This window comes from Thermobia domestica, chromosome 2, assembly GCF_964235325.1.
Source record: "Thermobia domestica chromosome 2, izTheDome1.hap1.1, whole genome shotgun sequence".
Lineage (NCBI taxonomy): Eukaryota > Metazoa > Arthropoda > Insecta > Zygentoma > Lepismatidae > Thermobia > Thermobia domestica.
In genome coordinates this window covers 278,185,039-278,209,149 of record NC_137455.1, presented here as the reverse complement: position 1 = coordinate 278,209,149, position 24,111 = coordinate 278,185,039, and the positions used below count along the sequence as shown (strand labels likewise).

The 24,111-nt window shown below is 34.1% G+C and overlaps 1 protein-coding gene across 2 annotated transcripts in view; it reads right to left on the bottom strand.

The window, feature by feature from the left end:
- LOC145678514 (uncharacterized) overlaps positions 1–22,829 on the bottom strand; it is a 127,361-nt gene extending 104,532 nt beyond the window's left edge. Inside the window, exon 1 of one of the 2 annotated variants that reach the window (XM_081748752.1) lies at positions 22,671–22,829. The gene's annotated coding sequence lies outside the window, so the exon portion shown is untranslated. Of the gene's footprint in view, positions 1–18,807; positions 19,983–22,670 lie in introns of those variants that run through there. The other variant, XM_081748754.1, reaches the window with a different exon arrangement.
- Positions 22,830–24,111: the final 1,282 nt, after the last annotated feature.

Sequence of the window (24,111 nt, the reverse complement as noted above, 5' to 3'; positions counted from 1 at the left end):
GCAGCGGCTGTCGCCACTTTGCGTTTTTTCGATTTTAGGCGTTTACGTTGTTTTGAATATCTCAGCATGCATTTGTCCTACCAAATTGAAATTTGCTCGACGTTTCCAACTCATGCAAGCTAAAACTTTGACCTCTTAATATTTTTGCCTAAAACTATTTGAAGGGGCTGAAATCAGAGCCTACAGTAGCAACATTCTTGAACATTGAAGACATGTTTGGGAAGAGGAAACAGCTGACGTAGAGGTCTGAATTTGTGTGTGTATGTAGTCCGGGGTCATAAGTTAATACACAAAAATTTACACATCTGTAGCTGCTCCCAAAGGTCTGAGAAAAAATCGTAAATTTGGGGAATTACGCCAATTTAGAATATTTCACTGTTCAATATCTCCACTGGGCCTGGATAAAAAAATCTGAAGTTTTGGGAATAGTTAGTCCTTTAGTATACCATAACACACAACAAAGCGCGTTTTGTGTTTCTAAACAGAAGGGGGTCAAAGTATTAAGTAATGACGTCATAGTCTATGAGGTGTTTTGTTCATAAAATCTACTGAAAATTTGTTGTTGTGAAGTAAAATAAGTAGGATCAATGTTTAGTTCAGTCAAGGCTCTCAAGCTCGTTTCTTTCCTCTAGTTGTAACACTGTCTTATCACACCCACAGCAGCACTAGTGGAGAATGCCGCTATCAGCAGAAGGCGAGGAAAGTCAAAATGCACGCTTCACAAAAATGTCCATAGGTACTCCTTGCTCTTGCTGCTTGCTATATCAATGATATTCAGTCATGTTTATTCTTGTTTAACTGTCAACTCGTGCAAGAGACTGTTGTTCTTTAGTTTGATCTACATTCCGCAGTCAGTGTTTACAGCGAGTAAGTGTTCACTGACTTGAGAATGTAGATCAAACGAAAGGACAACAGTCTCCTGCAAGAGTTGACAGTAAAAACAAGTTCAACCCACTTTTTTTTTCAAATCTCTCGGATGTAACTGGAACGTGTTTAAAGCACGCGAGAACAAATGGATTGGTATATTTTTACCTTTGAGCACATGTTCAATTCCCATTGATTTGCCGAAAACCTTATTTTGTATTAGTCGCAATAACTAGCTCGTTTTTCTTGTGATTATATTCTTTTCATGAAAAATGAAATTAAACTCTTTAGTTCTTTAAACGTAACTTTCCACGGTAATGTCCTTTAAATTTAGGCAAGTGTATGACTAATAAAAGTGAATAATTGTGGAATTAAATTTTTGTGTTCTCACACAGGGTATCGAACCCGGAACCACGTGCACAAAAGGCACACGCGCTAGCCACTAGACCAGCGGCAACCAAATATTTTAAATGGATAACAATGAAACACCAAGAGTCTATATGATAAAATGTATCAACCTTGAGGGTATACAGGCACGATAAAACGAAATTTAAAAAAGCGTGACAAAGAATATTTTGAAATGTAAAAAACAGAACACAGGATTTCATGTCTTCGGTAACATTTAAGAGAAAGACAACACAATATTATACACATATTTGGAACCAAAAATGAAGCTCGAAGATTTGTTTTTGAAAATTGTTTATACTTTTAAAATAAAAACTTAGCATAAATAAGGGTGACAAAAAGCTACATTAAATACTAGAGCAATAACAATAAAAGCACCGACATGTGTTGCAATCCTTCAGTTTCCAAACAAGAAACACACAAATTGACCTCGCAACTTTACAGCAAGTCACTCGACCACTTGACGAGTGATAACGGCAATGGATAAGACAAAATATATCTTTACTCTTGTTCACCAGTGAGTCTATTCTTTATATTTCCTTGACGCTTCTATTAGACTTAGTCGTTTGTATCCTGCGTGAACAAGGTTCCAGGGGAGATCCAAAAGCTTGAAAGTGTAGGAATTATTCGGAGCTCAGAATTTGAAGTGAGATGACTGTTAAAATTTCTGTGCTTAGCATATTGTGTGTACTGTAGTACTATATTAGCCAATAGATTAAGAGTAGACTCAATCCCTTCTGTTTTCCGTGCACTACAATACAGTCCAGAGAAAGAACGGATGTTGATTACAAATGAATACATACTACATTAACTGATGAGAAACCGGTATTTGATACGAGAAAATACGGTAACATTTTTCTTTGCCATGACAAAGCTTTGCAAAAGAACCCCCTTCCAGGAAATAATATATTTCTACAATCTGACAGCTTTATAGAAATCTCTCTCTAGGAAACTGGGAAATGAAACATGGCCTGGCCCTACTTTACAAGGGCCAGACACCTTTTTTTTTTTCTTTCTTTCTTTCTTCCTGTAGTCAAATGTCTTGCAAAGTAAAATGTACACAGTCACATTGATATACGTATATACTTCTTCCGTTTCTTGATTCATGTTTCCAAAGACCCGAATCACTTATCTGTATCAGATTATGCAGGAGGTGAAAAGACCCTCAGTCTTCGTAAAAACGAAAAATCTTAGCTTATTACATGATCCCGGATTTGAGTCCTGGTGGAATCGTTTTCAGTTAATAGAGCACACAAAAGACTGACGTCGCACGTAAAACTAAATGAATAACATAATACATATTCCCTCCTAATGCTATGATGTTTACTTTGAACTCGCATTCTTAATGTATTACTACAATGAAGATTTCATTATAAACCACCTTTTACTTCCATTATACACAAGTTATGTTATACACAGATTTCACTGTATTTAGTTATAACTGTTTTGATAAAAAAAAAAATGTTATAGTTATCAATCACTTCGTTACCAAACTGAAACTGCTGTCGTGTCTTGTTGCGCAACCATAAGAATGCAAAAATTTGAAGATAAAAGTGATATTTAAAATCATGCATCAATATCCACCCATTCCAGAGACTTCTGAATTTAGTTTTCAAGATACAAGACAAATCTGATTTTCACTTGAATATTTTTTTCTGATTACCCAAATATCCTTTATAATCATCGTGCAAATACTACAAAATTTCTGAACCAGGGATTGATTTTGTACAAAGTTTCTGTATAATTCATCTGTAACTGTCAAACTACGTATGTGTTACTGGTCATATGTTCTCAAGAGGACTTCTTTGCTTTTTGGGGTCCTCTATATGACGATACGTTCAGTATGTAATGACATTTCTCCTTATATATATATATATATATATATATATATATATATATATATATATATATATATATATATATATATATATATATATATATATATATATATAGAGAGAGAGAGAGAGAGAGAGAGAGAGAGAGAGACTTATCAATTGAAGCATCTGAAAAAATGGAACATACCAGATTAATATGATCTGATGCGCCACAGAATGGAATCATAGGGGTAGTGAATTGTAGCAAGTGGAATATTACATCATTCAGTGTGCAGTGCATCACTCAGTTCAATGAGAGAGAGTGCAAGCGGGAACATGCACCGGGTTCGTGTTTCCAAAACGGACTACAGATTTTCAATTATGTTCAGATCTGGGAAGTGGACGAGTCAGGGAAGGTGTTCAACTTCTTCATGATGTTATTATTGCAACACCTCCACCTATGCAAATGAGCATATTATCATGATGGAATATGGCATCCTTGCCCGGAAACGTGCGAAAGCGTTATAGAATCTAATCAGCGGTTTCGCTCATGTAGCCCTACCCCGTATGTTCATGTTCTGTAACTCGCGGCGAACACCGATTATCGATACAGGCTGTAGGATACTACTTGAGTTCCTCTCTCACTTGCACCACAGTCACACGATGGTTCTGAATGAAAATCCACTATAATGATAGAACGAATCTGTCACTGAGAGTTTTCTTCCGGCCACTGTTCTTCTTCGCCGATGTATATTTACCTTGAGTTTTGTAGGCCGTCATCACTATTGTCCCTCTTGACATTCAACACACTCTCCACTTCCGTCGCGCACGCACCACATAACCAAGGCCAACAATTAGCTTTCTTTGGAAATCAGAGAGGTCGGCTATTTTACACTATTACCATCTGCACAGTTCACTGCATATTGCCGTTCTACTGGTTCTTAAAGAGTTTGCCCTAATACACTATTACCAATAGCAAGCGCTGCAGTCACTACCTGACAATCCAACCTAGACATTTGATTTGTTTCCAATTCCAGGTATTCGCATTAAATTGATATATATGCCATTGTAACATTCATAAAAAAATAAATTTTGGAGGCCTCACGGAGGATATGCTGGCTTAATGGAGAGCGCTTATGTGTAGTACTAGGGCTCCTTCGTTCGACCCCAGACGATACAACAGTTGCCCGTGTGGTTTTTCGGGATTCTCCCGTTTGCTCCCACTTTCTCATTCCACCAACTATTTCATTATCATTCACTTTCATTAATCACCCGTCTCCTTTGGACTAAATGGCATAAGCGTAGGAAGTAAAACTAGGTATTTCATTTCAATTTTTACAACAGTAATAACGCAAATGACGTGTCAATGTACACTCTTGTCCAAAATGATTGTCGCATATCTATAACTGTCTTCTTGTAAGAATATAATTTGATAATGATTTTGCAGGGTACTTTTAATACTGATACTATGTGTATAATCGGGAAATGTATATTTTTGGTACATTTCATGGAAAAGAATTATAAATACGAAAATTAGAATGAGTAAAACAAAATGTTGCTAAATGGACAATAAACTTTTATTTTCGTTTTATTGTTCTTATTTACTGCTCTTTTGACATGAAATTTTCCACATACATGTCTTTACCGATTATACACATACTAACATTATAAGAAATACCGGGCGGATTCGTTATCAAATTATATTCCTACAACGACATATTTATAGACATGCGACAATAATTTTGGACATGAGTGTACATCGAAAGTACATTAGTATCGAATATTATGATCGTGATGTGACGTATTTCGAATAAAAAGGAACCAAGTTGCAAGGGTTTAAGAATTTTACTTTTTTTTTTTTTTTTTAAGACTACTTCGAAGAAGTGCTAAAAAAGCACCGCATCCAATCATATAGATGGTTTCCAATATATGTAAAGATCATAACGCTGATTACAGCCATTTGATATCTCAACCCTTTCTGAAGTTTTAGCGACATTCTAACTATCGAAGAAATCCCTGAGAACGTATTTCAGAAAGTCCGCATTCTCACTAAATACATTAAATTAAAACTGATACAGGAAGTTACACAGTTCGCCACATATTATTCTGCACTTGTAGAAAACCTCTAAAAGGAACAGAATGAAAACAGTGGCGATGATGATGAGAACGCTGAACAATGTAATTAATTACTATATGAACACTACACTACAGCCAAGAGAAGTGTTCAAAATGATTATCGTGTGCATTCAAAATTGTATATGAACCTTCTTCGCAGTCAGGACTCTTTCCAAATTGTACTCAACCTTAAAACGAATAATGATTGATCAGTATGCAAGTAAGTTGCGAGAGGGGTTTTACCAAATTAAAAATTCTTAAGAATGTTAAGCAACGAGATGCGGGGACGCGGCAATATCCTAAACTGTTATTGAACCTAAACAGTACTAGTTCTGAAAATCAACTAATGCACAAATCTTAAAATGCATGTCCTAAAAATTTCTTGTAACACTATCATCGTGTCCATGCCAAGAATACTGTAGAACCAGTACGACGAAATAACTAATACCACTGCGTTTATCGAATATTCAAGTTTGTAGTTTGTAATGTAATTTGTCACTGAAATTTTAGAGGATCTTTCACAAACAACGTAACCGAAATTTATGAGAAAATTAAAAAAGTACAATTAACACAAGAACAACTTTTAGTCAAGGTCCCAGCCACGGTTTGGGAAAGATATATTAAAGTACAAGCCATTGAATCAGTTTAGAAGCAATAGCTGAGTGAGTTTCTTTCCAAATGTTTTGCGTCCTTATCCAGTATCAAGGATTGGAAGGCCGGAACCTACTAACAATATGTGTTCCGAACACGACCAGGGTTTCAATAAGGTGTAGTTGGGATGTACAGAATATATCAAGATAAACACACAAAGTATATGCCGCTCCTCACCACATTATCTCATCTTCAACATACTTGGTTTATAGGATCATGCCACCACTACCAGGACCAACAACTGTTTTCTCGGAATATGAAAGATAAATTTAGGGGCGCGACATGTACCAAAGCGGATGGGTATTCCCGGATTGTACCATTAAAAAGACTGGACCAGAATCGAATTCTAGTGCAAAAAGAAGCATATATACTTTAAAAAAAAAGTTCCGAAAGACGTTTAACCAACTTCAATTCCAACCAACAGGAGTAATTCTTAAACTTTCAAGAACACACATACACCTCCTTTTAGATTATTATTATTATTATTATTATTATTGATTTGGGAAGAGATGTAAAAAAGACTCTGCGTAAGTTAAATAGTGGCCGTAACAACAATAAAACTGACTTGGTGTCTAGTATGAAGAAAAAAGCTTTATTTGTCACTAGGTTTAGTTCAGCTGCCTCTGTTGCTGATGTTGAAGATATAGTAAAAGAACATTCGAATAACTTTAAGTTACTAAATTAAGAACTACATATGACTCGTATGCATCCTTTTATATAGAAGTCAACAGTTGTGATTATAATATTATTAATGTTCCAGAAATTTGGCCCAGAGGTATCCTTATTGGCCCTTTTTACGGTAAATTAAAAGTATTTAATGACTGTAATGGTCAAAACACTACTGGTTCCAATGGAGAAGCAACTCAAGAATAAATATAGACTTTGGTATCAAAATGTACGTGGTCTTAGGACCAAACATGAACAGTTTTTTTTTTTTTTTTTTTTTGTTCTGTAGCAGATTGTACTTATGATATAATTGTTATTACTGAGACGTGGTTAAGTGATTTACATAACAGTGAGGATTATTTTCCGGATGTTTATAACTGTTTTAGGGCTGACAGAATATATGAACCTAATGTTTGTGAAAGAGGAGGTGGAGTGTTATGTGCTGTTAATAAAAATATCAAAGTTATTCGAAGAACTGAGTTTGAGATTATTGAAGAATGTATTTTACTTGAAATTGTTAATAGAACTGACAAGAACTTATTATTATTGTGTGCTTATCTTCATCCCAATTTGCCTCCTAATATTTATGAGAATTTTTAATATTTTGATTAAGATTAATCCAGTGGATTATGATATTTTCATAATTGGTGATTATAATATCCCAAAGGTTGATTGGGCTAATAGAGAATTCCTTCCTGGCGCATACATTATTATGCCAAATGTAAGGCCAGAATATTGTTTTCATTCCTAGATGATTATAACTTAAATGTTGTTTCTAATGTATCAAATTCAGATTTGGTTATATCTAACTTTAATGTTGTAGCAACTAAAGATGTTTTGCCTATTGTAATTCCTGATTCATATCATTATCTTATCGAGCTTATTATTTGTAATAAGATATGTTCTTTGGATATTGGTTGTTCGCCAAGATATTCTTTTCATAAAGGTAATTATCTAGCCTTATACCAGGAATTAGCAGAGGCAGACTGGACCAATATCTTGTTAGCTGAGAATATTAACCTTGCTGTTGACGCCGTGGAAAATGTAATTAAAACTAGAATGAATAATAGTATTCCTAAGTTTATACCCAAAAGTAGGAGTTTTCCTTTATGGTGTTCTAAAGATCTTATTCTTTTAATTAAGGCGAAGGAAAAACCGTATCAAAAATATTAAAAAAACTAAATCTGATGATGATTATATTATTTTTGCAAATTATAGAAGACAAGTTAAACTCAAACTTCGTATGGATAAGAAAATGTATATTTCGGACATTGAATATTCCTTAACCAAACACCCTCAAAAATTCTGGGGTTTTGTGAGTAAGTATAATAATAGCTCTAAATCTTCCTCACGTATTATGATCGATAATGAATATGTAGATGACTCCAATAAACTTGTCAATGCATGGGCTAAGCTATTTGAATCTATATATCAAAAACGTTCGTCTTATAACGGAACTGAATTATTAAGTAATTCTGGAAATAGTAAATTTTTTCCTAGTTTTACAGTTGATCAGGTTATTAGTGTCATTAAAGGACTGAAAGTCAAATCCTCTTGTGGAATTGATGGTATACAAACTTTTATTATTAAAGGTATTGTGTATATTAGAGCCCCTATTCTTACGTCATTATTTAATTGGAGTATACAAACCTCTATTTATCCTGAGAGTTGGAAAACTGTTCTTGTGTCTCCTATCCCTAAGGTTAATGGGAAAGATTATATGGATTATAGACCAATTTCTATTAAGGAATATTACCTAAAATTTTTGACAAGCTTGTATATAATTATCTTTATAACCATGTTTCTTCAAAATTATGGAACAACAGCATGGATTTATGAAAAATAGATCTACTTTGTCCAATCTAACATGTTTTATGTATGATATTGTTCCGCCTGTAAAAACTCAAGGACAAGTAGATTAATATATTTTGATTTTACTAAGGCCTTCGATAAACTTCCTCATGATATATTAATCAAGAAACTTAACTCATATGATCTATCACCAACCTTTATTAGATGGTTTATCTCATATTTAACTTGTAGAAGATTTGTTGTAAAATATAAAGGTTATTTTTCTAATGTATATAATATTTCTTCTGGTGTTCCTCAGAGATCTAATTTAGGTCCACTTTTGTTTCTTTTGTTTGTCAATGACCTTAAAGAAAATATCAATTGTCAATTTCTCATGTATGCTGATGACTTGAAAATTTACCGTACTATAACTGATGCTAGTGATTGTGCTAAATTACAAGATAACATTAATATTATTGTTAATTGGTCAAAGACTAACGCTTTACCTTTAAATTTCAACAAAACATGCTTGGTATCCTTTACCTTAAAAACAAATCCTGTTTATTATAACTATGTGGTCGAAAATGTCTTGGTTAAAAAGCTTGTTTCTGTAGAAGATCTGGGTGTTACTTTTGATGCTAAATTGTTATTTAACAAACATTTGGAGAATATAGTTTCCAGAGCAAGAAGGAATCTGGAAATCACAAAATGGATCTCTAGAGACTTCTCCTCTTTAAAAATCTGTTTAATTTTATATTATGCAAATGTTAGAAGTCAATTAGAATATTGCACCAGTATTTGGAACAAAGGAACCCAATATTTTCAAAGGGATGTAGAAGTAGTACAAAACCTGTTTCTCTCATGGCTAAAATGGAAATTTAAATTTCTGTCAGGAAAAACTTATGATGAAATTAGGTATCATCTTGGACTAGTAAAATTATCTGACAGAAGAACATTATTTGATTTTAAACTGCTTCATAATATTTTATTTGGTAAGTTACCACTGATTGATGCCATTAGTCTTGGTGTTCCTAATATGACTAGGAGAAACCTTAAAATTTTCAAGTATAATCCTAAGTTTGGTGATGCGCCTATGTATAAATGCCTGTTAAATGCTAACTACTATTCTCATGTCATTGATTTTTTATACTTGATTTTCTTTCTATCAAAAGAAAGTTTATGACTTATTTATCATAATCACGATTTCATTACTGTCTGTGCATGCCTGAGTTTGTGTATGTCTGAGCAATATTTTATAATTTATTGTAATCTTAGTTGTGTTTCATATGATATGTTTCTGGTTTACTATTGGATGTATCCTTTATTTTTTATTCAATGCTATTGTATGTATGATTGTTTTTGTGTTTATGTACCCTATTTGGAATTGTAAAGGGACTTTTAGTCTGTAATTTCCAATTATGCAATAAAAATTATTATTATTATTATTGCTGTATCTCGGTTTAAACCGATTTCAGCTCTAATCTGGCGGCCATCTTTGACAAGTGCAGATTGTTTGAAGAGTTCTTCTTCTCCAAAGAGCTTCCTCACCATATGACAGGTGTCTAGTATTACAGATTTTTGTAGGTTTGTTAGACGTTTTGCGTTTATCTGCTCAAGTTGTCTCACAATACTTTCAGGGACACTTGAAATAGCTCAGATGTCTTACTGTAACTTTCTGACATTTCCATAGCTGGCTGCGGCCTTTGTATTTGCTTATTTTTCGTCTGCTTATTTGTATTTGCGGTTTTCGTCTGCGAGGCCTTTGTATTTGCTTATTTTTGAACTCAATGTTGTACGTATGTTATAAGTCAATGATACTGCTACAGCTATGAGGGTTACTTCTTTGTCAATTTTTATTGATAACAGTGATGTCGGATCTGTTTGCAGGTACCGTGATTATTTCTCAATCCCAATAGAGTTTGTATTTGTCGTTTTCAAGTACTGGACTCGGCTGGTATTTGTAGAATGGCTTGGTATCAACAATTAATTCCATGTTATGTGTCAAAAACTGGTGAATGCTTCTTGTGACATTGGTGTGTGTGTGTGTAGGTAGTCTGTCGGAGCCATTACATAGCACAAGCCTGTGATGTGTTATTATTATTACTAACAACGAAAGTTAACGTGAAATATGATCTAAAAGTTGGGGTGAATTTGCCTGTTGCCTTTAAACGATGTTGATCAATAACGATAGGTCCCGTTGGAAAGCTTCAAAGTCATAAGCAATGTTACATTAAGTTACTGTTAGTCTGTTTCACAAGGTGTGAATTTATCTTCCTTTCTCTGAACTTCAACACTAAACAATAAAAAATAACCCTCTAATCTGAATGGAAACCCCCTATGCTTCATAAATTTGCAGTTTTTTTTTTTTCGAAACGTTATGTTTTAAACAATGATAGAAATAGGATTAAATTCACTCACTCATTATGGTCAATTGTTGGTAAGCCTCAGAAAACATATATGCTGTGTTGCACCAAAATTCAATGCTTATTGGTGAGAGTGGTCCCGGGTTCGATTCCCGATTGGGGATATTCGGACAGAAAGGTGTAAAAGACTATAGGCCAGTCATCCTGATTGAGGTTTTCCTCATTAACACCAGACAAATGCTGGGATGGTACATAACATAAAGGTCCCAGGCTGCTTCCTTTCCCATTTTCCCAGACAGTGTGATTGCCGAAAGACGCCATCCCTCATACGTGATGGGCTCAAATGGCCATATACGTCGAGAGACCAGAAATATAATTCCTAATCTTACCCCAATACTTATTAACGAACAATTTTTAAACCGAAAGCAGGGTATTAAATTACTTCCTCATAACTGATTGATTTTAATCCCATGCCAGGAAATTGAGAAACAGCCTAAAACACCATTTACACTATATTGTATAACATCAAATAGCTTTTTACAAAAATTATAGTGAAACTTATTTTTCAATGTACGAGGATTGCTTCAACTCTCATTGGGATCAATTACCCTCTGATTTTAACCCAAAATATTGGGGGTTGTGGGAAAGCCTCAAAAAAAGCACACATCATATTGATCAAATTTAGATAACTTTTAATAAAATTATAGTATGACATTTTTCTCAAATCAAGGGGGGATTCATCTTTTCATTCTTTGGTCAATTTCAACCTCAAGCAACGGGAATGTTTGGAAAGTACTAAAGAAACTATATAATACATTGTGTCAAATGTGAATAGTTTACTTACGTTTACTGGACTATCATTGTGTTATCACATTAAGTATAAGTATAAACTTGTAATACCAAGCTGATTTTATCATTTTTTTCTCCTAGTAAATGGATCCGCATGTATGATGGCACAGTCCATTGACTAATAAATCCGACTTATGAAAACCATTCCCCTTTGCGTGAGGCTTTTAATATTTCTTTAGAATTCAGTATTACCTTTTATGGACTGAATTTATATTTTAACCTCTTAACTGCCAATGACGATTTAACTCGTCATGAGAATTTCGCTTGTATTTGCAGCCTGACGACTACGTTCTTCATAATATGAGTCGTATTGGGCGTGACGAATTAATACGTATTGTATTGGGCATGACGTGGAACGTGAAACTCATTCCACGTTATAAGCCCACGTTATGAAATGAAATGATAAGATTTCATTTCATTTTCTAATATGTATTTTTAACAAATTTATTCCCCATTCAGATGTATCTTTCTCATTCGAATACTCCCCAGTTAACAGGAACAGCATTGTAGCAACTACTGGACTGTGGCAGTTCTGTGTAGTGGTGGCGAATTTCAGAACTAAACCAAATGAATGGAACAAGTACAAGTCCTAAACGGCAGAAGTCCTAAAATTCAGGACTTGTGCCCATATTTTTAGAACTTATGAATGTTACCCCGAGATGCTCTCTCATCTAATGCTAGAAAAAGACTTGTTTTCAAATATTCACAACGATCTGGTGATAGATAAAATTGCCATATCAAGTTACTAACTAAGGTTAAAGTTATTGAGAAAAGCACTGTTTAATTTCAAGGTTTATCAGTATGCTAATACTTTTTTTTTTTTTTAAACGTAAAAAAAAAATCTATTTCATCACACACTTCTACACCTAGCACTCCATTTTCGACAACGACAAACACATTCAATGTTACCAGAACACAGAACAGGAACTGGAGACCACAGTTTAGCACTATAATTTTTTTAAAAAGAAAGAAGTCCGTCTAAGTTCAATATCTTAGGCAAATCTTTTCGGAATTAGTGATAAAAAATTGAAATAAGAATATCATCCCAGCGAAGAAATATAAAGGGAAATAGAACGGATTTACTAAATAAACTTAGAAATATGCTAATACTATATTGATTCTAGAACATTTTCATGATATAAAATTTTATACTGTTCTGCATTTTTTCCTTTACAACGTATATAGTTCCAATCCACAAGAAATGCGACAAAACTGACTGTAATAATTATCGAGGCATTTCTCTTCTGTTAACATCCTATAAAATCCTTTCAAATATTCTGTTAGCAAGGCTGACCCCATACGCAGATGAAATTATTGGAGATTATCAGTGCGGATTTAGACGAAATCGATCAACTATCGACCAAATATTTACCATTCGCCAAATACTCGAAAAAAAGTGGGAATACAATACCCCGGTACATCAACTATTTATTGATTTTAGAAAGGCGTACGACTCGGTTAGGAGACAAACATTATACAACGTTCTTACAGAACTTGGAATACCGAGAAAGCTAATTAGATTAATTAAGATATGTTTAAATGAATCCCAAAGTAAAGTCCGGGTAGGAAAATTTTTGTCCACGAGCTTTCACGTCGAAAATGGCCTGAAACAAGGAGATGCGTTGTCGCCATTATTATTTAACTTCGTTTTGGAATACGCTATAAGGAAAATCAAAGATAGCAACCAGGGCTTACAGTTGAACGGTATTCACCAGGTTATGGCATATGCTGATGATGTAAATTTAATAGGAGATGATAGGAGAACAATAGAAAGAAATGCAGAGATCTTATTAAACGCTTGCAGGGACATGGGTTTAGAAGTAAATGCAGAGAAAACTAAATACATGGAAGTGCGTCGGGACGGGAATACAGCAAATTATGGATACGTTAAAATACTAAATAATACTTTTGATAAAGTGGATACTTTCAAATATCTAGGATCAATATTAACAGAGGAAAATCATATTCACGGAGAAATTAAATGTCGACTAAAAGCAGGGAATTCGTGTTACTATTCGGTTCAAAATCTCTTGTCGTCGCGAATTCTGTCGAGGAATTTGAAACTTAAAATATACAAAACGATAATCATGCCTGTAGTTCTGTATGGCTGCGAAACATGGTCACTTACTCTGAGGGAAGAACATAGACTGAAAGTATTTGAGAACAAGATCCTGAGACGAATATTCGGACCCAAGAGGAACGGGAATGGGGAATGGCGGAAACTTCATAACGAGGAACTACATAATTTATACGGTTTACCCAACATTGTTAGGGTCGTCAAGTCTAGGAGGCTTAGATGGGCGGGTCATGTAGCTAGAATGGAAGAAAGTAGAGACGCTTTCAAAGTCTTGACTGGAAGACCAATCGGAAAACGACCATTAGGAAGACCTAGGCGCAGATGGGAGGACAATATTAAGATGGATCTCGCAGAGATTGGAATACAGAGTAGAAACTGGATGCAGTTAGTTAAGGATAGAAGTCAGTGGAGAGCTTTTGTGAACGCGGCATTGAACCTCCGGGTTCCATAGGCCATAGAGTTAGTTAGTTAGTTAGTTATAGTCCAGTCATTATAGGTTCAAAAATGAAGGTTTAGAAAAAAAATCATACAAGCAAGGGATTTTGTATGAACATTCAATATACCTTTAGGACTCAAAAGATATAAAGACCCCAAAAATAAAAGTTGTGCTCAAGCCGCCATCTTGGAAAATGACTCAACATACAATATTTACGAAGAAAGTTGCAAATTTAGGTTTAAAATAATATAGCAAACACACTAATCGGGCAATTGATACAAATTGTACCTCGTTAGAATCACAAAAAAATAAGCTTTCATACGACATATAGCAATTGTTTGTAGTACGTATTAATGGGAAGTAATGGCGGGAAATATTTAAGATTTAGTGCCCAAAATTCCCTTTTTTCTAATTTCTAGGCTGTGAGATAGCAATACTGGATGGAAATCATACCCCCCAAAAATTGTACAAGTACACTAATGCATAACAAATATATTCTGAAAGTTACACATTATTCCGACGAAACCAAAGGGAATAATAATTTACAGTTGTTTTAATTGCATTTGTCTGAACTGCATAAAGAACTCTATAATAACGTTTCGAAAAGAGATCTTTTGCACCATTTCAACTGCAGCTATAATATGAGTTATTCATGTCTCGAATCACAATAAAATGAACATTGAATTGGTGTATCGTTTGTTGTTTAAAGTACTTAATATGAGGAAGTACTGGAGAGAATTTTCGGAAAGTTAATTCTAAAAATTCCTACTTTTTGAATTATTGCTGTTATAGAGAGGCAACACTGCATGGAAACAAGATCAAAATATGGTAAACAGACACTGATAAATTTTGATAGGCATTGAAAACCATGCAAGTGAAACTGCCCAGACAATTCTTTCATGCAGTTTGTGTTTGACAATAGAGATGTAAACACGAGTACTCTAGATGGTAAGGGCACTGATCACATCCTTGGTGGCATAACCACACCTCAAGCAGTATCAACCCCATCGCCTAATATCCGAAATGTAATGTACAATTTTTATACTGTTCAGTTGAGGGGTTTTCTTCTTTTTCACAAGAAACCAGTTACATCTGCCTTAAATGGTTTGAAGATACAAAACATCGAAATGAACAGTGAATTTTTAAGGCAAGGAATCCAGCTTAATATTCCTTGGATTTGTGGGTTCTTGTTCTCAAAGAACCAAACCACTTTGGAATGGTTACATGAAAACAGTTTTTCAAGAGCAAGGAGCATGTCATATTACTAAAGTATTGCTGATTCCTTTTATAGATTTAGAAGTAAGTAATATGAGTGCTATCAATACAGCTTTGATGTATGTAGCTTCAGAGAGCAAACGTAAGAACAAATCATGTATTGTTACTTTCGGCCAACCTCTTTTTGTAAAAGCATGTGAAATTATAATATCTGTCGAGGTTGGGAGCCCTCTTTCAACAGTCAGAGTACGACTGGGTGGCTTTCACTTGCTAGTTTACAAAAGAAGGATTATTCTCCGTTCGTTATTCTGAAAGATACTGGTCGGGAGTATCCACTGATATGGTTATAGAGCAATCACTGAACCGCCTGATACAATCTGTAGGTGGACTTACTCATGGTAGAGCCATAACAATTGAGACTTTGTTATGATGGATTTCTTCTTTACTACTTAGTATGGAAATATCAAAAGCAGTAGAGAACTAAAAAACTTTTACATCCTCTGAGCAGCATAAGGAAGAACGAACCTCTCGACAGATTCGTGATTACCGGGACGCAGAAACCTTTTGTAAGTGGCTCTTGAAACATAATCCATTTCATTAAGAATCTGGAGAACTATCGCGTCAGGACTGGTTGCAGATGATACAGGAATTTGTGATCAAGCCGTAGAAAAGGGAATGGTTCCCTTAGCAGCAAAAGAGGGAAAAGATTTTGGGACTGTAATCATTCACAGGAAAGATAAAGTAATTCCCCTGGCAGCAATAAACTCCCAGATTGTCATAAACAATGAAACGATACCTGTAAATATGCAGCAACCTTTTAACAGGATAGCTGTTGTTGTTAAAGATACTCAGGAACTGAGAAGGTGCTTCAAGTACGAGCTTGTACCAAAACCACCATCCTTATTTGACAGTGTCTCATTCAGAAAAAATAAAAAGGCATCTCTTTTGAAATGTTTTAAGTTTACCAATATGTCTTATTTTCCCGAAGACTGCTTTCACATTGTTGATGGTGGTAACTTACTTCATTGTGTGGTGTGGCCCTGACCTGCAACTTACGAGAATATTTTCAAAAGCTATATTTCCTAGATAAAATCACATTATGGAGGATCATGTACTATCGTGTTTGATGGATATCCAACCAATCCCACCATAAAGAGATGTGAACAGCAAAGGAGAACTACTAAGAGAACATCTACATATAAATCTAAGCTCTTCACCAACAAGTACACAGGTTGATTTTCTTGCAAACAACAGCAACAAGAGATAATTTATAGATATTCTATAAAGTCACTGCCGAGAATCAAACATAGATATTTATCAAGCCGAATCTAATACAGACAGTCTCATTATCACAGCAGCCATAGATGAAGCAAACACGGAAACGAATGTCGAGGTTGGTCAGGATATTGATCTGCTTGTTCTTCTCACTGCTAAGTCTTCTCTGTTTGAGAAAATATTTTTCTTCAAACTAGCTTCAAAGCATGGAAAAGATACACTGGTCAATATTCCAGATCCAAAGGCTCTTCTGCGTTAGGTTTGTGATGTTCTTCTTTTTGCTCATGCTGTTTCTGGATGTGATACAACTTCAGGCCTCTACAATCAAAGTAAAATAAAAGCTCTAAATATTCTTCAGAAATATTGTGAACTTCGGTCAACTGTAAATGTTTTCAATCTGTCTTCAGCTTCGAAAAGTGAAATTGCATCAGCAGGGAAAAAAATTCCTACTTCATTTGTATGGTTGTAAGAAGAGTGAGAGTCTCATGATTTGAGGTATTACAGGCACAGTAATGTAATAACCAAACAGCAAGTATATCAAGCGTTTGACCTTGCTATACTTCCACCGAACAGTGATGCGGCTTCACAGCACTCATACAGGGTCTATTTACAAATCCAACATTGGATAGGGAACCCAACATTATGCGATGGATGATCAAGAATAAATTGCTAATTCCCGTGATTTCCTCAAAACAGTCTGCACCACCCGAACTGGTGAAACTAGTGTTCTGTGCATGTAAAATATTATGCCTAACAAATATTGTGAATATATAAAATCAGGAATGGCCTGTTCGCCAATGTGTGCCACAGGTCAAGGACTATCTTGTGACAATCGTGCAAAAGTCTTCGATGATGATTTGGAAGACAATGTTAATGGGATCCTTTAGAAAATCATCGGGTTAACATATGATATGAAATAATCAATACTATGCAATCACACGTCGAGGATATTTCCTGCTATCAAGAGCCTTTTTTTTTTTTTTTTTTTTTTTTTTTTTTTTTTTTTTTTTTTTTTTTTTAAGAAACTTGTAATATTATAAATTTATCTACCTCTTGTTTCATACCTCTGAGAAATCTAAAAAGAGATAGAACAAAATCTTCGGAACTTTTCAAATAAAAATTTTTAAGAAATGACAGCCTTCTTGACTGCCATTTCATATTTTTTTTTTTTTTTTTTAACGTATATTACGATACAGTAAGAGCTCGACTATTATGATCTCCCATTGTTACTGAAAAGACTGGACACTTCCAAAATTATGTTTAATATCTATTAATGTCTATTTACAACGTTTTGATCTTGTTTCCATGCAGTATTGCCTCTCTATAACCAATAATTCAAAAAGTAGGAATTCTTAGAGTTAACTTTCCGAGAATTCTCTCCAGTGCTTCCTTATATTAAATACTTTAAAACAACAATACACTAAATCAATGCTTATTTTATTGTGATTCGAGACATGAATAACTCATATTATACCTGCAGATGAAACGGTGCAAAAGATCTCTTTGCGAAGCGTTATTATAAAATTCTTTACGCAGTTCAGATACACGCAATTATAAGAACCGCAAATTATTATTCCTTTTGGTTTCGTCGGAATAATGTGTAACTTTCAGAATATATTTGCTATGTATTAGTTTACTTGTACAATTTTTTTGGGTATGATTTCTATGCAGTATTGCTATGTTACAGCCGAAAAAATGTGAAAGAAAAGAATTTTGGGCACTAAATCTTAAACATTTCCCGCCATTACTTCCCTTTAATAGATACTACGGACAATTGCTATATATCATATGAAATCTTATTTTATTGTGATTCTAACGAGATAAAATTTGTACCAATTGACCAATTAGTGTGCTTGCTATATTATTTTAAACCTAAATCTGCGACTTCCTTCGTAAATATTGGGTGTTCAGCCATTTTCCAAGATGGCGGCTTGAGCACAACTTTTATTTTTGGGGACTTTATATATTTTGAGTCCTACAGGATGTTCATACAAAGTGCCTAGTTTGTGTGATTTGTTTTCTAAAATTTTGTGTAATGACTGGACTAATATCCTATCTGTAAAACGTGAAAGTTGCAGTTAACTAATTTAACCCATACTTTGTAACCACAGTTCGTAAATAGTGTGGACAAAGTAATGTCAACTGCACTTTTTCATGTAGTTACGAATTCACTAACGTCCAACACTTCATTTTACTCTTACTTTTAATACTATTCCAAACTTAGTAATTCTGAGAATAAATGTTAACTTATTAGAAACATATAAAAATGCATGTTGCTTTACTTACCACCGGTTTCCATCTAACGAACCGCTCGGTTCTTGCTAAGCACGTATTAGTACGTAGATGGCAGCACCGTCGGTCTGTAAGACGGAAACTACGACTTACGTCATCTGCTTCCAAGGTCAGTTGACCCCGAGAACCATTGAGCTAGGAATGTAATCTTGAAAGCTATTTCCCCTCTGACTCAAGCTTTTTTTTTTTTTTTTTTACTTTGTTTTTGGAATAGCTCCCTTGAATTATGTGAATGTACATTAGATGTACTGGTAAAGGAATGCTAATTTTTCTTAATGATAATAATGCTTTTCTACATTAAGGAAGCGTTAGAAACAAATATAAATATCTTTTCACAAGATCATTATTATTATTTTAGAGCTAAAGGAAATGGATATATATCATAGTACAATAAAAGCTAAGTAGATCGGTAAACAATGCCTTTTTGTCTATATGGAGCGAAACAAGACCTGTATAGTTTAATATGTAAGTTTAAAGTACGTTGAATAATTACTCTTGAAAATTAAGATGAAGAGGAATAACTTAACCAGTCAGGCGGAAAATTTAAACCAGTGATGACCAAATGGCGTCCCGTAAATAAAAATGAAACCGTATGATTTGCTTTTTTATATATCTCCATGCATGTGTAGCTGGGTATCTTAATATACTTTATTTTTAACTTTTTTTTTTTTTTTTTTTTTTTTTAACCTTTCGGTTACTAATTCCATTCTGAAAAGTTACGCCGTTGGTGCCTGGCCGGTTTCTACAAGAATGTATATTTCATATAGTTACTTTCAAATATACGTAGCTCAGGTTTTATTTTGACCTAGACACATGAAACAAGGGTACGTATAATGGAGAAAAAGAATCAGAAATTGTATGTATTATGGACATTTAAAGTGGAAAATGGCCCCCGAATTCGGCTCTTATTTTGTTCTAGCCCGTGATATCGCAGAAATTGGTAATCACTGACTTAAACTAGAGAATTATTCTGTATGCACGGTGTTTCTAACTAACAATTTAGTTAACACATTAAAATTTATCACCAGAGATTTCATTACACTTATCTCTTAAGTTCTTACTCGATGGCCACTTTATTGGTCTTTAAATACTAAACTATTTTCTAATTGAAAGATGGTACTTGCTTTTATTAAAATATTAGCATCGTTTGCATATACAGCTATGTCAATAGAATGAAAAAAACATATTATATATATATATATATATATATATATATATATATATATATATAAAATTAACAAAAGAATACGACCTAAAAATAAACCAATGGGTACATCTGGAATAGGAATCCTGGTATCTTTCAAATCGACCGTTTTGTGACCTCGAAATTTGGCAAGATGTTTTTTCCTCAGAAATACTAAGAAAACCATTGACAGACTCCACACATTATGTTATAATTGTAATGTTTCTTTAGTAATAATTTGAAGTTCACACTGCCGAACGCTTTATCAATGAATAAACCTATCTCATATTCCTTGCTGTTTCATATGATTGGAAACTCCAAAACAAACACTGGAACAAAATCAAATAGTGTAGTCTTCCTGGATTCGGATCTTAGAAAATCATGTTAACGGGTGAAATAATTTTGTGGGACAACAGAAAAATATGTAATTGTGATTCAGCAATGTATTCAGAAAGCTTTAAAGAAACAGAAAGCATACACAGTATTTTGCTATGTGAGCAGTGTTTCCCGTTTTAAGTAGGGCGATAATATTGCTGTTTTTAGTTTACTTAAAAATGAGAAAGGGACAGTTTCAAACGAATAACTTAAAAGATAACACAACTGTGTTGAAATAAAAGGAATATAGTGTGTCTCATAAAGGGGGTTTACACTGTTTGAAAGTTAATAATACAGAACGCATTAACGATAACCTGATTAAATTGTTATTATTAGGCGCTCTCATGACTAGTGTGTGTAACAATATATTTGTTCTTGTTTTCTTTCCCATTCTTTTTTCTTTCCTTCTTTTTCTTTTTTCTTTAATTTTCAGTTCACCTGCCAGTAGCGACAAGTAATTGACAAGATGGCGAGGAATCTTTTCTTTGAGCAACGAAAATGGATTTTAAAGTGTTTCTGAAAATGTAAGAACATGAAGGAGGCAGGAAAAAATTAGTAGCGGAGGACAGACGGGCGGAAGCAGTGTTACATACTTTGACAACATTCCTTCAGAAGTTCATAAGGCACGCTTCGCGTGAGTCATGTGTAAACAAATCAAGTGTTTACCGGATTTTAAAGCAAGCAAAATGGAAACCCTATATTCACAGGTTCCTTCACGCAATCAATGAGGACGATCCAAATAGGCACCTCCAATTTTGTGAATGAATTTGCGAAATGTACAGCTGATTGATTTTATTGTTTGATCTGATGAGGCTACTTTTAAATTGAATGAAACCATAAACTGCCGCAACTGTGTGTACCGATTTGCATAGATTTCCCTCAGATTTAGACGTGCAAAATACGATGCAAAAGTGGCTTCACGGCCAACCGAAAACCTTTTATTTGGAAGGAATATGTAAGCTCGTTGACCGTTGGGTCTAGTGCATTGATGAGGGAGATTACGTAGAAAAATGATGTGCATAGTATAATCCTAGCTTCATGCAAACAAACTGTGGAATGAAAAGTGTAGATAATTTTTGACTTGTCCTCGTACGGTATTCATTGGACAAAGCACTCCAAACAATAAAGATTCATCTTAGACTGAAGAAATGGTTATCTTTCGTTTTTCATTATCATTTGGCTATGAAACAAACGCCTGAGAGATATACATCTCCTGTATACAACTATATTGTGTTGAAATGTATAACGCGTAGGATATTATGTTCTTTTTTAACAAAAAAAAATCATCACTTCAAGTGTAACCCTAAAAAATGTAATAAAGAAATAACGGCCATGGTTTTTAAATATTCAATTAGAACTGGACAATCTACGCAAAATTTGGAATCGACCAGTGGAAATGGCACGTTCCTAGCACTTGTGGTTTTCCAGATCTCATTGTCGAAATGATTGGAGACAAACATATACACCTAGCATTTTAATATATAGTTGTTTGAGTAAACTTATTTATTATACATAGTCAGTTATTTTAACATACAAAGCAATAAAGTAGACATAAATATTCTCTGATAATGAGAACAAATAAAAAGCCAAACATCATATAATTTGCGACAATTCATTCAATTTTCATTCTGCCTTCATTGATTGGAATATTTTCAACTTCATACCGTTTTAAATAAATTAGTGACGAAAGGAAAAAGAAAATCGTGAACTCTGGGAAAGAAATGTTCGAAAGCTTGATCTTGAGAATCATAAATGACCATGAAACTACGAAAAAAAAACGTTTTTTTTAGTTTTACGTTTTTTTATTTTTTTTATTTACAGTGTTGCCATCACTTCCAGACCCTGAAAAAAATATATGTTGTACCTACGGATACTACAACTTGTTGAACGAAAATTCAGCGACGTGTCGCCATTTAAAATTTTTTTGAAATTTTCAACACACAAAAAAAAAAAAAAAAATTAAAACAAAAAAAAAGAAAGAAAAGAAAATCACATCTACATCTACATAGTATCTACAATCTCTAGAGCTTTCAAATGATTTGGACTACTTCCACCGGAATTATAAAATATTAAATTTTGAGCATGTATGATACAATAATTCTGTAACGGGTGGGGGTATGGGGTCGAAACTTTTTTTGGGGTAGTTTTAGGTCAAAACTAACAATTTGGATCCATAAAGAGCCAATTTTGAGGTCGATTTCACTATAAAGGGTAAAAAGGGCCCTTTCATACGAAGATTTTTGAGTTTTTGTGTGTTTTCGTCCTTACGTAATACCATATTAGGAAAAACGGGACCTACCATTCATGTTGGTTCTCGAACCATGAGCGCAACCTGAACCAGGTGCACTGGTGACTGCACACACCTTATCAATCTTCACGGTATCAGTCGTTCCCATCGTGCCACCTCGCCTCCAAGAGAAATGGATTACAGTATGACACCACCCATCCAAATGGAACTTCTAGAAAAAAGAAAAAAGAAAAAAACTGCAGCTCATGTAAATTCTACAAAATAAGAGATTAAAACTTTAAAAAAATCAGCAATTAAAACAGAGGTCACGGAAAGGAAATAAAGAATACAAAACAATAAAAGAGTAAATATGCTGACTCACTCATTTCCTCTTAACAAAACTCCGCAACCATCAGGCGTCAAGCTTCGAAATTTTGTACAAATGTTCCCCTTGGGTCCTAGGCTGTAGACAACACCAGATTTTACGAGATGCAGCCCCTATAAGAGGTTGAGTTGATTTTGAGTTTGACGTCTCTTTCAGCAGCGAGGCTATATGAGACGGGACCTACTGATTAACGTGGAATCCGAATTACATGAGCTCCCGCCGGGAATCGAACCCGGGTCTCCCACGCCAAAGGTGCGTACGCTAATCGTTTAGCCACGTATGAGCTCGCCTCTAAAAGAGGACAACATAGCTCCATTTTTTTTTCGTTCGCCAGATCTCCGAAATTATTAGGCATAAAACCTTGAGATTTTGCACAAACGACGTTATAGGAGGCACACATATAGCTATGTTTTATTTAGAACTTTTATGTTAATTTCACGCGAAATTTTTGCATAATATTAGAATAATTTACATATCTATATGTTAATTAAGAGTATATAAGTTAGTTTAGGATAGAAGTTTTTCTTTTCACTTATTCTTGGAATTATGCATATATATATATATATATATATATATATATATATATATATATATATATATATACTTTTAGGAATATACCTATATATATATATATATATATATATATATATATATATATATATATATATATATATATATGTAATGTTAGGTTAATTAGTATATAAAATAGGTGAATTAAACATTTTTATTTGGAATATAAAAATATATGTAGGAAAGAAAACCTAACTTGGAAAAGCTCCACTGAGTTAAAAAAAAAAAGAAAGAAAGAAAGAAAGAAGAAAATGTTCCGTAGCAGTTAAAAGCTGTGTACATGCACCCAGGATTGCTATCTAAGGTTAAAGAAGAATTGTGGTATGAGAGAAATTTTATCTAGGTCATATATTTAAATCATACTTCTAACTTAGTTAGGTAGAAGTGAGCAGAGTTGCTAACATTGTTGCAGATAGTGCTCTGGCGACATAGATCCTATCCCATTAGCTTTGTGTATTTCTGCTCAGATATTTTAGCAAGTGGGTTTGAATTCTTGGGAACAATAAGGTGTTACTTTTTCGTAAAGTGACCATTTTTGACACTAGAAACTTCGAAAGC